This window comes from Dermacentor silvarum, unplaced genomic scaffold, assembly GCF_013339745.2.
Source record: "Dermacentor silvarum isolate Dsil-2018 unplaced genomic scaffold, BIME_Dsil_1.4 Seq717, whole genome shotgun sequence".
NCBI classification, from domain to species: Eukaryota; Metazoa; Arthropoda; class Arachnida; order Ixodida; family Ixodidae; genus Dermacentor; species Dermacentor silvarum.
Genome location: NW_023606670.1, coordinates 42,613 through 57,535, shown reverse-complemented (window position 1 = coordinate 57,535; position 14,923 = coordinate 42,613). Strand labels below are relative to the sequence as shown.

Here is a 14,923-nt window from a genome sequence, read left to right as displayed (position 1 = left end):
GAGAGGGAGGGGCGGCTTCAGAGGAGGTTGGCTTGCCGAGGCTAGCGAAATCATGTGACGCTCCCCCTATACTATTTTTACCTCCATGGTAGCAGCCATACACAGCACTAGGGTGGCTAGAAGGGGAGGTGTGAATACCAGCGGCGCTTTCCTTCGGGCGTGCGTGACGACCCCCTTGCGGTGCGCACCGATTTCACCAGGGGGAATGTGGCGCTGCCGCTCGCGACGCGGTAAAGCCACGCTGGTCTGCGCCTCCGTGCCTCCGCTGTCAGTTTGGTCTCGTCGCCTGTTTTGGAGTGTTCCTCGCGACATTTTATCATTCGAGGGCGAGATGCAGTCGTCAGCAAAAAATTGGTGCTTCGTGCCTGGATGTGATACTGGGTACAGGAAAACCTCAGAAAAAAGTATCTCTCTTCCGTACCCCTGCCTGCAAACAAGCGTTTGCCAAATGGGCTCGAGCAATCCCAAGGGCCGACAAAGCATTGCAGGAGAACTCGGCAGTTCGTTATGTTGGCACCAAAGTTATGTTGAGCACCGCAGCGGCGCACGGCTAGTCTATTACATTGCAGGTTATGTGGCGAGAAGGCGTGTTTTGCCCACACATTGTGAAGACTGCAAAGTACTTCAGAATAACTTCTTCTTGGGCGAGTTGGTGTTTACTGAACATGATACTTAGTAGCGCAAACTCGAAATAAAAGACAACAGTGAAAGACGAGTCTTTCCTTTCCTCTCGTCTTTCACTGTTGTCTTTTATTTCGAGTTTTGCACTACTAAGTATCATGTTCAGATAACTGCAAAGCAGAATGTATTAGCGATAAAGGCAATATCCCCAGAGAACTTCCATCAGAGGCATCCAAAGAGTGGGACCTTGGGGGCTTTTATATCCCTCGGAATCGTTCTGTAAGCTGGTCAATGCCCTTGAAAACAAACTCACTCGTGCATTCATTGTAACACGCTTGCATGCCAAAGCTGTGGCCGAGATTTTGCAGTCAATTGGTGATATGCCAAAAATTGGTTGCCGAGACCATTCTGCGGCCCTGACAGCATTAGTTATACGTTTTTATTGCCTCACAAGGATTAAATTTTTGCTTAAAGGTGCGAATCAGCAGGGATCCAAGTGAGAAGAAACAGAAAACACTGAAACCTTAATTGTGTGTTGTAATGTTTCCCATTTTGTTTTCCTCACTTGTAAATAAATGATGTCATGACCAGATCTATTGCTTCACTCTCTGCAATCATTATATGAGCGTCAAAATGGCATGCTACATGTCTGCAAGCCAGTTACGCAAGGACAGGGGGGGGGAGTTAACCCCCCCCCCTTTTGTTTAACCCCTTTTCTTTCCTTGCGCCTTTGAGTACTGCAACTAAGATGTAAGACGCGCAATCGTCTGCACACTCGCAAACTTGCGCAAAAAGCGCATTTTTGACAATTTATCGTGAAAACATTGAAATTAGTGCTGTTTAGTTGGTATTGGCAAACTAGGCAAACTGTCAACCCCCCCCCCGGCAGAGATCCTGGGTGCGCTACTGCTGCAAGCACAGAAAAAAAAAAATGTGGTTTGTAAATTGTAAATACGTCGAAACGTTATCAGGTAATGTCTGCAGTTTACAGGTCCTACAGCACACATAGGGTGATTGCTGATCTCGAGGACGACGATCGCATTTTCAGGAGGGTAATGCAAGGCGCCCGTGTGCCGTATGATGTCAGTGCGCGTTAAAGAACCCGAAGTGGTCAAAATTATTTCTACGCCCCCCACTAGCCCCTAACACCGAGCCGCTTCACGAAATGTGCACAGACAAAAGGCATTTGAATCTCGATACGATGCGAACTGGGCCCGTAAAATTTCACAGGAGTAAGCATATGGGCTGACATAACATTGTTTTCATGATAAAGATTTATTCTTTGACGCTCGCAGAAAGCGCGCAATATCCGAAACGGGCTCACTTTCACTTCGGTGGTAGAGATGCAACTAACGCGAGGCTGGCCATGCGCTCATTTCGGCTGCGTGCCTTCCCGCGCCTCAGTCAACAGCGTCGCCCTGCGGCATCGGTGTGCTGAGGGGTCACGCTTGCGCCGCCGGTATTCACACCTCCCCTTCTAGCCACCCTAACGGCACTCTTAACCCTTTGTTATATATACATCCACGTTTCATTCCACGTTCTTGGTGCTGTCGCTCCTTAAGAGAGCTCGCTCTACCACATACAAGCCACTAACTCTATCTATTGAGTATACCACAACATTCTGTATGCACTTTCATAGCGTTTCCGCTAAGCATGCAACAACACAAGTAGCAGTTTTTGTGAGCTACTTTCAAGCAAGAAAAAATGTCTGGTGAGTAAACCTTGTGTTTCTTGCAGTACAGTCATAAGAAGCCAACAAACAATGATGCCAAGGACAACAAACAATGACACCAGGACAAGGACATTGGTCATTGTTTGTTGGCTTCCTATGATATGATTAATAAAAATCGGGCCCCTCGGTTCCCTTTCTCTCGTTCATTGCACTACAGTAACTACTTACAAACAAACTATCAGCTGTAATTTGTGATGTTTAGCATGCATAGATAAACGGAACGTTTTTTACGAAAACCAGTGATTCACCTGTTCCAGGTTAGGCTTAGCGTATAGCTTGCGGGCTGTTCAGTCCGTACTGATTGCTTCTTTTGTTAAGATAAGAAGAAGGGTCTCACTGCTCAAGGAGCACTTTAATTATTCTAGAGCTTGCCAGAGAACTCTAACAACAGTGATGATGAGCATCGTTTGGAGAACCTTCCGCATCGTTCTCCGGAAACATCGATTCTCCGGAAACACTCACCACCTAAACTTGACAGGTGGTGCTGCTGGTGCTTTACCGGCAAAAATGTCTGCACGAAGTACATGTGCAATGTGTGCACTTGCTTCGCACCATTTCACAAAAAAATTTAAACTGCCTCAAGTGGACAGGGACATATGAGTGGGATCCCACTTGATCAAAGTGACCTAACTGGACAGTGGGACTATATGTCCCACTTTTTTTTCGGAATAAAACACTTCTCGGCATTTGGATTGCTTTTTATGGAATCAAGAAGTGATCAATAGCTTGCTAAAAATCTCTTACACAAGATAACAATTGTTCCTCGTTGCGTCCTACAAAGGGTTAAAGGGAAGCTGAAGAGGTTTTAGAATTGGAATATTATGGGGGTTTGGAAGGCTGACACAGTATAATTCAAATCCTGCAATTACTTTCTCGATTATGCGGGTAGCAGCGCTGCAATGGGGGTTTAAATTTTCATTGAAGCTCCGCCCTCTTCGCGCGCCGAGCGTAGCGGCCGGCGAAAGACCGGGCGCGAGGTTGAAGTCAATGCAGGGGTCACTTGAGCACTATTTGAATCACGCTCCTCGCCGATACCTATGATGACATCACAATCAGCTTCGCCATCAGAGCCTGTTAAACAACCCGCGGCGTCTCCCGCAGACACTGCGGCTTGTTTTTGCTAAATTAAAGCAACTAGCAATGACTTCTGGCCCGTTAAAATATGATTTCGTATTCAGGAGGTTAAAAACTATAATACTTCGTTGAAAGCTCACTTTTTTTCAAAAATGCTTCAGCTGCCCTTTAATGCCATGAAATTGTCACGGCCGCCATGTCAACGACCACATCATGTGCGTTATGTTCGAAAAATCTAGTGAGACACCATACAGGGTCCTAAACTTCATTTACCATTTTACATTAGTCATACAGGAGGGCAGCGCTTGGTGCCAGCGCAATTGCTTGCTGCCGCCAGAAAAGCATACGCCATTCCGTTGCCTAAGCAACTCGCACACGGCGCTGTGGAACGTATTGAAAATAGACAACAGTCCACGAAAGACACATCAGTATGATCCAGGCTCAATTAGAGAGGTCTCGCTTGGTTAACTGCGGAGGTAACTGCAGCTGCTGGTCCATGCCATGCCGCTTTGTTTTGAAGGTGGAGAGAAACGGTGCTTGAGGACTTAGTTTTATTTTTGAAAGCCCAAGCAAATCTTTCAGCGCAGAGTGGGCTCAGATTTCTCACATTTTGCTGAAATGTAGCAGGATATAGCAGAGTTCGGCTCTTGGTACAGTTCGGCGCAATTGGCATAGCAGTAGCATCACGGTGTATGGCGTGGCACGGCTACTGATTTGATTTTGCTGTTCTTGCTGTAATTGTGTGCCCTCACCGCAACATTAAGTTCCTAGTCATTTCACGCACAATAACCAAGCACCACGGGGCACAACCTGTAACCTCAAAGTGAACAAGAGAACGATGGTGTCTGTGTGTACAAGCAAGGGGCACTCTAGATCTGAGTACAGTGAAGCAGCTAGCATCTATGTGATCAAGCATTGCTTGAACTCTGTCATGGGACCAAGATTGTTATTTACATGCAATAGCAAATTAAAGACAAACAAAATTAACATTTCAGTTCTATATTAAGCACTGTGGGAAAGAGAGTACTCACTTCAACTGCCAAGGGAGATTGCCAAACTCCCTTCCCCAAAAGCTCCATTAAACTCTCTCAGGGCAAGGACGGCCGTGTGACACGGGTGTTAGAAACTTAAATGCCACTCACATTTTCTAGTACACGAGAGCATCTGTCAATCTTCTTCAGCTTCTCCAGCTCGAAGTCCGATGGATTTTCCAAGAATGTGATTCCTTCTCCAAAATAACTGAGGCATTCACTCACTAAAATAAAAGACAACAACTGGCATAAGTGAGTGCTGGTAATGTTAGACAAAATGCCATAACAGTAAAGTAGATTAAAATTACAGGTGTGGTCGTAAGAGCTTAGAAGCTTCAACTCTGGCCAACCTGCAGTTTCCCTACCCAAAAATTATTAAAAATAAAAATGCTTTCAATAGGTAACTAGATTTATTGTTAATTACATTCTTCTCATTTAAAAAAGCCAACATATAATGTTTCAAACAAATTTGCTCTATTTAAAAATGCTGAAAACTGTGATACAGTATTGACCACTTAACGTAAACCGCTTATAGTGCAGGAGGATATAGTACGGTCTTTTCAGAAAAGACTCCCGTTAATTTTCCCATAGCACTCCATGTATACGCATACTGCTTACAGTGCAGCCACGTGAGACGATATACCGGTACAATACGGCTTCCGCGGGAAAATCTCACTGACAAGGGCGGTAGGAAACACTTCTCAACGAAGTGCGCCCATCGATGGGAGAGGAGATCAACGAGGGCAATGCGGAGGAGGAGCATGAGATGTGGAGCATGAGTCCAAGGGCAATAAATCGTCACCGCGCGCCCTGTGTGTAAGTGAAAGCGAGTGGGGGATGCGCGCCTTCACGGAGAGCGAACGCACAGCAGAGAGGAAACGCGACTTCCATCGTGCGAAAGGCCATGGGGGCTATGAGAGGAAGGAAGGGGGGGAGGCTATGAGAGGGGGCTATGAGAGGAAGGGAGGCTATGAGAGGAAGGGAGGGGGGGGGGGGCACGCTGTGCTGCGGCCAAAATGCGTATCTTGCAACCGGGCACAAGGGGAATTGGCTACTCAATCTCCCACGCGAAAGGAGGAATGCGGGAAGGCAGCGGGGAGGGAAGGGGGGTTCTCCTCTGCCAACACTGCGCTTGTACTTTGCGCCTGTAGGCTGTCGGTGTTGTTGCGCGCACGGTATCTTGAAAGCGATCTCCACACGGCTCTGACCTTTGTATCCGCTGTGCTTATGCGCTCAGTTTACGTTGAAGCAATAGACCGCACGAACTATCGCTCGCTACGGTGGCCGCGTTTCCCCACGCCCCCGTTTTGCAGTGGTTGCTGCAGTCATCGAGTCTATTCATGTTGCTTGTGCCGGTTGACACCACGCTTGTTAATTCAGTTAGTAAGCGAATGTTTAAAGTTTACACAGCCACAAAACTACTCTGTCCCTACTCCTTATAGCTCTCTACTAATTTGCTATCGCAATTGATGCTTCACCTTTCGGCCGAAACTGAGACATTTTTTTTTTGTCTGCTTCATGCGAAGATTGGTGGGTACTTGAACATAACCTTTCAACGTTCGTAATTTAAACAGATGCAAACTCCCAGTCGCACGCTTCGATTCTCGGATACCGCGGCTGCTTTGTCTACATGTTTTGCATACGTGCAGGGCTTGAAAATCGTTTTGGTTATAGTGCAGTACCACTATAGTGCAGATATCACGACTCCGGCGACTTACTTATAAGCGGTTACCCTGTATATGCTTTAAAACACTAGTTACAATTTATACATAAGAACTGAATCTTTAAAAACAAAAATTTAATTCTTGGGTTTATGTGCCAAAACCCAGATATGATTTGAGGCACGCCGTATTGGGCGACTTTAGATCAATTTGACCACCTGTGGTTCTGTAGCATGTAACCAATGCACGGTACAGACATTTTTGCATTTCGTCTCCATCGAAATGCGGCCAAAGCAGCCGCAATGTGATCCCACGCCTCGGGCTTAGCAGCGCAACGCAAAAAGCCATACGCACGCCACCACGGCGGTTAACTGAAATCTCAACTAAACAAGAAATCTTTATAACACACATTAGAAAAGCAGACAAAATTCAAATTTTGCATACTGAATTCATTATGCATTTTCAAGCATTGTGAATTTTCTTACTGTAGCATTCCCACCAAAAAGGGTTGATTTTTTTAGCACTTATATTCCATTTTAAGAAATTATGATCGCAATGTACATGTGATACACCAAATTGTATTTTTTTCTCTTTTGTTAAGGCTAACCAATATATTCGTCTTACATAAGGCAAAATGAAGAGAGGAGACACAGTTACATAGCTTGGTCATGTCGTCCTCTTTGTAATGTATGTATTTTTTCCACCAAAACTGAACCAGATCTAGCTAGCTCAGTTCAGATTCTGGAGGACCAGCACTTAGGCAAAGCACAATGAAAAACAGGGACATACGCATTGCATTATACCGTCTTGTGCTTTGTCTAAATGCTGGCCCTCCAGAACCTCAACTATGCTACATCAACCAGACCAAGCTTTTTCTATTTAACGGGACACTAAAGAGAAGAATGATTTCTCCTGCATTAGTAAATTATCCTCTACATACCAAAAACACTATTCTCATAAGAGACCGTGGTAGCCAGAAAATGTGCACGAAATAAATGACTGGTAGTGATGTCACCTTGAAGTTCTGCACTGAGACATCAGGATTTAGACTCTGCTGGGTCTAGTAATTGTTTATCAGTAACTATGCACAACACTGTGTTCTAAGGCAACCGGCAGAAATGTGAAAAAATATTCAAAATTCGTGACATCCAGCGTATTGAGTTAGGGTTTCAGCAAGGCCCTTCATTATCTTTCTAATATTTACACTATCGCAAAATTAAAGAACATAGAGTTTTAAAGAAACTTTATCAGTCCAAACTGATTAGGGTCCATTGAACAAGCCCAGATTTTCACTCTCACAATGTGCTGTGGTTGGAATAAAGGCTTTCTTGTGAGTTTTCACTCATTGAAAGTGGACAGTGCAGTAGGTGCCACGAGTTTGCTGCACCGTTACCTGCTGCCACAGCTACATGGTACGTCAAAGCAGTTTCTGGCAAAATAACACATTGTGGGGTTGTTTCCCAATGGCTTCCACCAGTTGATTATCAGTCAGTGAAATGTAGGGGGCATGATGAACACTGAGTGCATTAATCATTTTAATAATGTATTACATGACTGAAGAGGATTCCAAAAGGAAATAATTGACAAGTGTGTACTGCCATCCCAATGTACTTTTATTCAGTAAAAAATTTGCATGGAAACCATTTTTTTCTTCAACTTCTACAAATGATATGACAAGCTGCCAGGAAAATGGACGCAAAACAACTTTTGAAACAGCACGAACTCATGGATCCCCTTCACTGTACGACATAGCAGGATTTTTTCACATGGTTCTACATTAAAGCAAGCTTTTCAAAACCGAGCCAACCTCCCATCATTTACATCCAGATGCAACAAATGAACCCTTTTTACGGACTTATCACATTTGTTATTCAGTCGAGCTTTGTTATAATGAAGTTCCACCTGACTTGGAAGATCTTCATTATGCAGGACTGTCATTATAAACGCACAGGTTGGTATCGGCAGGAAAAAAACTGTAATTGCATCTATGTGAAAGAAATGCAAGTGTAATGCCTCCCGATGGGCCAGCAAAGGTTCTCCTGTCAATTTTGATGGCTCGTCAGCAGCTTGCCATGCCAATACGTGGCACATGAACGACACAAAATTACCAACACGCCGTGCACTGTCATTAAGAGACACTAAAGAGAAACACAGAATCTGATAAACTATTCCTAAAGAACTCCATTTTGATGGATAAAAATGTAACTAGGTCCGAGCAGGCGGCATCAAAATTCGTTACGTTACGGTGAGCTGGTGCTAGAATTTCAAGGCAGCATCGCCACCGTCTCATCTTGCATCTTTTCTGGCTGACCAAGCGTCTTATAGCTTTTTTGATATTGTAGAAGGGTAACTTAATACACAGCTCAAATAATTTTTCTCTTTGGTGTCCCTTTAATACGCGACCGTACGATTGATGTGATGACACGGGATTGCAGAGTTTATTTGACAGCTGCAGGTCAGCCAAGCCAAGTCATTGGCCAAATGCACTCATGCGCTCACGATGTGCCCTTTTAAGTTACTCTTGCCAAGTATTTGACTCTCGTGATACCAGAATAAGTACAGTACCTTGTGCTGAAGGCTAACAAATATTTCCTACGCACTAACCCTATTTTCTCAAATCTAGCAGTTTCTGTTTTGTTATAGCAGTACAATACTCACTGAAATAAAACATGGCCAACCAAATTTTATATTAACTTTGTTATACTATTCATGTTAGTTATGTCAAGGTTCTACTACAATGGAATGTACTCGTGTAAACAAAGCGAATTAAAGTTCCACAGGTAAGCAGATTTGCAAATGACAAACAACCCAAACCAGAAAGGCAGACAAAGTGCCTTACCTGTATTTACAATATGAGTCAGTCCACCTTGTAACCGCAACTCTTCTTTGAACCACTCTCCCGCTCGCCTAGATGTTAAGCTTAGTAGAGTCTCAAGTGCTAGTGTGCCAGTCTGCAAGACAAACACACAAAAGAGTGCAGTAATTGTGGTAAGTCTGGCTGCTACATGTTAGAAGGACGAAAAGAATGCGATTTACAAGATTCCAGGCCACACTTGCATATAAAAACAACCAAAAAAAAAATTTGGGAGATCTGTGCAACTTTCAGCAGTTACACACCACAGCCAACAGCTGCTACGCCACTGGCATTGGTGATTACACAGACATCGAAACATTCAGGGCAGAAAATATTTTAAGAGTGAACTACAGTCCCGAGATGCCGCCGGCAGGATTTCTCAGGCCAACCCTTCACTGCACTTGCTTGCTCCTGAAATAGTGGCCCTTACCCACTATAGGGATGGACCCCAACAATTCTTCTGCAACTGCTGATAAATTGTGCTTCTTTCGCTTTCCTTGTCTCACCTCAACATTGGTTTACATAAAATTGCCTCCTGTATTGTGGCACAAGCTACAGTGCGTGCCCTGTGAACCATTGCTGCTTTTAAGAGGAAGCTTTAGCTCAGGGCCAACTCCGATTTCCCTATTCAAATATACGTAAAATACAAAAATGCTTCTATGAGCTGCTGGACCGATTTGAATGAAATTTGCTGCACCTGAGAAAGTTATATCTGGTGAGTCAAGGAAACAAAATTTTGATTTGGGACCTGTAATATTTTACAAAAATTGACAGAAATTGGTACGTTTAAAAAAAACTTGAAGCCCAAAGTTTACAAATTTGTAACACCCCTCAAAAGCAGATATCACAGTTCTGTAAACTGTATCTGTAAGAGCATCTAAAACTAGACAAATTTAGTATAAATTTACAGCTTAAGTGAAATTGTTACCATGTGTATGAGGGTTTTGTAGAAGTGAGTAGTGGTATATTTCAGCGTGGTTTCATTCTTCAATTTTGTCTGCTTTTGGTGTGTTGGTAAGCACAGTTTACAGAATCATGCTTTCATTTTCTGCTTCAGAGTTACTGTGTTGAAAAGTTGATCCTCGAGTTTTCTAAATCTTGTTATTTTCACCAATTTTTGTTTAAAAATGGACGGCCTAAATAAAAATCTGCTTCTTAGAGTCATAGTCTTCATCTTTTCGTTTTAAATGCCACAAACCTTATCAAAATCACTACAGTGGCTGTTGAGAAAACAATTTCTCTGTTACCATGTATTTAGACAGGAGCACCCAAGCTAAATCTTCCTCTTAACCCTGCCACTTCATCAATGTTGTCATGGTGAAGTTGGATGAACTTCAATTTTTTTAAGGGCCCCAGGTTCGATACTGATTGTAGCACCTTCTTTCTTTCGAACCCTTTTTTATTACGAATGAGGCATGGCTGGACAGCTGCAGCATTGAGTGAAGCAACAAAACTTAAGTCAAAAGCATGCTTCTGCTTTGTAGTCATGTTAAGATGTTGACAATAATTTCTGTGGACATCTAGTCTTGGGACGGGAGACAGCTGTACAGCTATGGCACGAAGAGCGGCACCAACAGCTGTTAATTGTACAATAAAGCAAACAGCACATCGTTTTCTTGAATGAAAAAATAATACATGAATAAGGTTCAAGTAAAAAAAAATTGCTTTATCAACAAAGTACACAGAACACAAGAGCAACCTGCTCATAACTCACTTGCATGAAATCCTGCAAAAATCCTCCCCAGAGTATGAACACCCTGAACGACTATATAAGCTAGCAAGACCCTTAGACCTCGATGGAAGTGATGTATGGTAGTATTCCATGTAAAATTGGAGGTTGCATATGTCCCACAAATGTTGGAGTGTGCCAATATGAAATCTGAATACAAATCGAATATAGATACTACCTAGCGCCAAACATTGGATAATGAAGATGCACTTATTTACAGCTTTTTAACTTTTAACATGTTGAAACATCACAATTATTTTGACAACAAATTACGGTAAAACCTTGTTCATTTGATCCTAGTCCACTAAGAAAATCTAAATTCACATTTGCCATCAATAGTATCCTGCAAGCACGTGCATTATTCTATGACATACAACATTTTAACTTGGAGACATTGGGCAACACGTCAGTTATTATACGGTGTCCTTGTCCCGTGACAAGCCCTGGAATGTGGCAAGAGCAAAGGTGAGGACAAGTGAACAAAGCAAAAGTGGTGTAGTGTCAAACTGTAACAAAGCAGCAGAATGTGCCAGCAGAATGTGCATCTATGACCATCAATTCGAAAGGCAGCATGAGAACATTTCCCATTTCCAAGGCACTACTGTGTCTTGGAGATTCCCCGTCAGTCACCGACATATGACAAACAACGCAGCTCAAATACAACCCAAATCATTGCACGCTGTCATTGCACCACATTTAGCTCTTTTCACATGTGCATGCAAAGTTTGGCGAATGGATAAAATCACTTATGTGCACAATGCACGAAATTATAAACACCTGAAGAAAAGGTGTAAAGGTAGCCCGCACCCGGCTATAGCTGCGCCTATATGTCTGCACCACTGCATCGGCTGCACACTCCTGGAGAACACAGTGCTTCCTAAGATGGACCCCATGTTTGATTGCCATTTGTGCAGATCCTTACTCCTGCCCATCACACTGCCCCTTCTAGCCATCATAGCGAGAGAGATGTGCGATAAGATAAGAAAGAAGTGCTGCTAGTGTATGGCCACCGTGTGCACGGCGGTGAGAAAGACCAGTGTAGCGCGACCGCGTATTCGATGCAGGAATATTGAACTGCCGCAGTGAACGAGTGCGGAACCCGGCGGAAAGCATATGCTGGGTGCGCAAGTGTCATTATTTTTGGTTTTGGAGATGAATTTAGTTCGTTATATCTATTGGCAGAACAATGTTACTATGTTAAAACAATGTTTAAGATATGTAGATCTCTATGGACATTTCAAGGGGAATTGCATTTACCCCTTCATTATATCCATTAATTTCAAAACTGGGGAGAAATTACAACAAATGATTGAGGACCTTAACCGAGAAAGTGTAAAAGTGAGGTTGAAGTTAGTATGCAGAAAACAAAGATAGTGTTCAATAGTCTGGCAAGGGAACAAGCATTCAAGATCGCCAGTCTGCCTCTAGAGTCTGTGCAGGAGACGTTTAATAGGTCAATTACTCACAAGATACCTTGATCATGAAAAGGTAACTTACAGATGAATAAAAATGGTTTAGCATGCATACGGCAAGCATTATCAAATCCTGACCGGGAGCTTACCACTGTCATTGTACAATCCCACTGTCATTGTACAATCATTGCATTCTACTGGTGCTAACATATGGGGCAGAAACTTGGAGGTTAACAAAGAAGCCCGAGAACAAGTTAAGCACCGCGCAAAGAGTGATGGAACGAAAAATGTTAGGCCTAACGTTAAGAGACAGGAAGAGAGCGGTGGGGATCAAAGAGCCACGGGGATAGCTAAAATTATAGTAGACATAGAAAAAATGGAGCTGGGCAGGCCATGTACCATATACTTGCATAATGATCGCACTCGCGTAATGATCGCACCCCTGAATTATGTCGTCAAATTCTATTTCTTTTTGTTGCCCGCGTAATGATTGTACCCTGAACTTGCCGCAGCGATATGCCGTGTGCCAAGTCTAGCTGATGATGACCGTGCTTACCATATGTAGAATGCTACGCAAACGACTCTTCAAGACTTAACAGCAGACTGCACACACCAGGTGCTCAATTTCATTCCCTTCATCACTTTCTGCACTTCAAGAAAAAAATCTACAACCAAGCTTAAATGAGTCTGAACTATCGAATGTCCGAAAAAAAAACTAATGTACGCAAAAAGATTATTTTATTTACGTTTTAGGGTCCCTATGCAAGGAGAAAGTGTCATTCGTTGCTGCACGCACTTCCCTTACGTGCGACCAAGTATGCCTGTATTTCCGCCAGATTTATGTTGTCGCTGTACACCGATGCAAGGACTGCAAAGGCTCGAGTCAGATCCATACGTGAAGGTCCCCTCCGGAGCACACCATCATTCGAGTTAGGGTCGCTGTTTGACGTGGGACAACTGCTCAATTATTTCGTCATTGTTCAGTTCAGCACACGAGACACCGCTGTCAACGTCTGCGAAGTCTTCAAATGTAATGGCGGCAGAAATTGGCACACCGCAGCCTAAGGCATGAATGATGCCTGCATTTGAGCTCGTTGTGGTAGGCGGCAGTTCAGGCTCTTCAGTTACGGAGTAAGGCTCATTCAGACTGCGACTCAAGACTCATTCGGAGTCGGACTGCGATGGACCGTTGGTGCCATTTGACGCAGCCTGTCAATTAACTTCACGAGAAAGACTACTTGGAGCCAGCCGAGCGCTGTCTGAAACGCAAACTAAACAACAAAATGGGAGAGCGGGCCATGAGCGAGGGTGCCGGAATAGGATGTGATGATCGCGATGTTGATGCGACCTCACAATTCAGGCAAAGCCTCCAAGATCGGCATTTGCAGTTAAAGTCTTCGAGGCGTAGTGCTGCGACCAAGGCAAGGCCTCGGGGATTACTGTCTAGCGTGTAATCTCCGAGGCCATACTTCATGTCTCGTCAAGGTTATCAAAGATAATAGCGGCAGAATCTGTGTATGCTACAGCCCCGGACGGAGTCTGGATAATCGAATGTAGAGCTGGCAGCTGTCCGAAATATCGGTCGTCTTTACACATTAAGTCTGTGGGGCCATTGGCGGTGCCATGAAGCTGTCCGGATTACCAGTGTCCTATTTGTCGGTCGGAGACTGTAGTGCCTACGTAATGTGTGCGTTTGTTACAAAGGTAGCATCACTCAAACTTTATTTTTGGTTATGTTCATGATAGCTAGCATAAGAATTCTGACCAGCAACTTGTATGCATTTTCAGCGCTTTAAATTTTTTTACCAGAAAATTTGCCCCGCGTAATGATCGCATCCCTAAATTTGCGTCATTTTTTTTTTAAGTGCGATCATTAATCAGTAAATACAGTAATACGTAGGGTGATAACTGGTGGACCATCAGAGTTACAAAATGGGCACCAAGGGAAGGAAAGCGCAGTGGTAAGCGCAGTCACAGCAGAAAACTAGGTGGAATGATGAAATTAGGAAATTTGCAGCCGCAAGTTGGAATCAGCCAGCGCAAGACAGGGGTAATTGGAGATTGCAGGGAGAGGCCTTTGTCCTGCAGTGGACATAAAAAATAGGCTGATGATGATGATCCATTATTTTATTATATCACCCATTTTGTTATAACGAGGTTCAAGTGTATTATCACACCATGTTGTGTGAATGCACACTTGCCGTCAAGTAGCCTTTCTACTTGCAGCATGATGGACGCACTTGCAAGCTGCCATAACAAAAGTGTACGAAGTAGTGCAAAATCGTGCACACAGCCACAGGTAGAAACAAAGGCAAAAGCTACATCTGCTACTACTGCACGCATAACAATTACAATGAACAATGCTCAAAGCCTTGTTAGGGAAAAACAAACAAAGTTAGTGTTTTGCATCACAAATGAGCTACGGAATATTTGGTAATGAACACACTTTTTTCCTGAAAAAGCGAAGCAAAGTTGGAGGTGCGTGTATTTATTATGTGGGATAAATTTTATGGTAACTTTTTTTGAAAGAACAAAATTGAAAAGTAAGACATTCAACGATTTAAAAATTGAATGGATAACTTACCTTTGCAGTAACAACTACATATTCACTATTTGCTAACCGCGAGAACTTGTTTATTCACTTTACTCTGCACCAAATCAGCAAACCTGTCGCACAGGTCACTGGCCGCTTCTTCCACATTATGGTCCAACCACAGCTCATCCTCACTGCCGTCCAGCACATTTGTGATGCCAGTCAATTTTAAACTTTTTGCGATCAAGTCAGTTGGCAGCGAGTGCCATACATCTA

The 14,923-nt window shown here is 43.5% G+C and overlaps 1 pseudogene; it reads right to left on the bottom strand.

Moving 5' to 3' along the window:
• Positions 1 to 14,923, bottom strand: part of LOC119435452 (uncharacterized) — a 94,591-nt pseudogene that overhangs the window by 40,681 nt on the left and 38,987 nt on the right.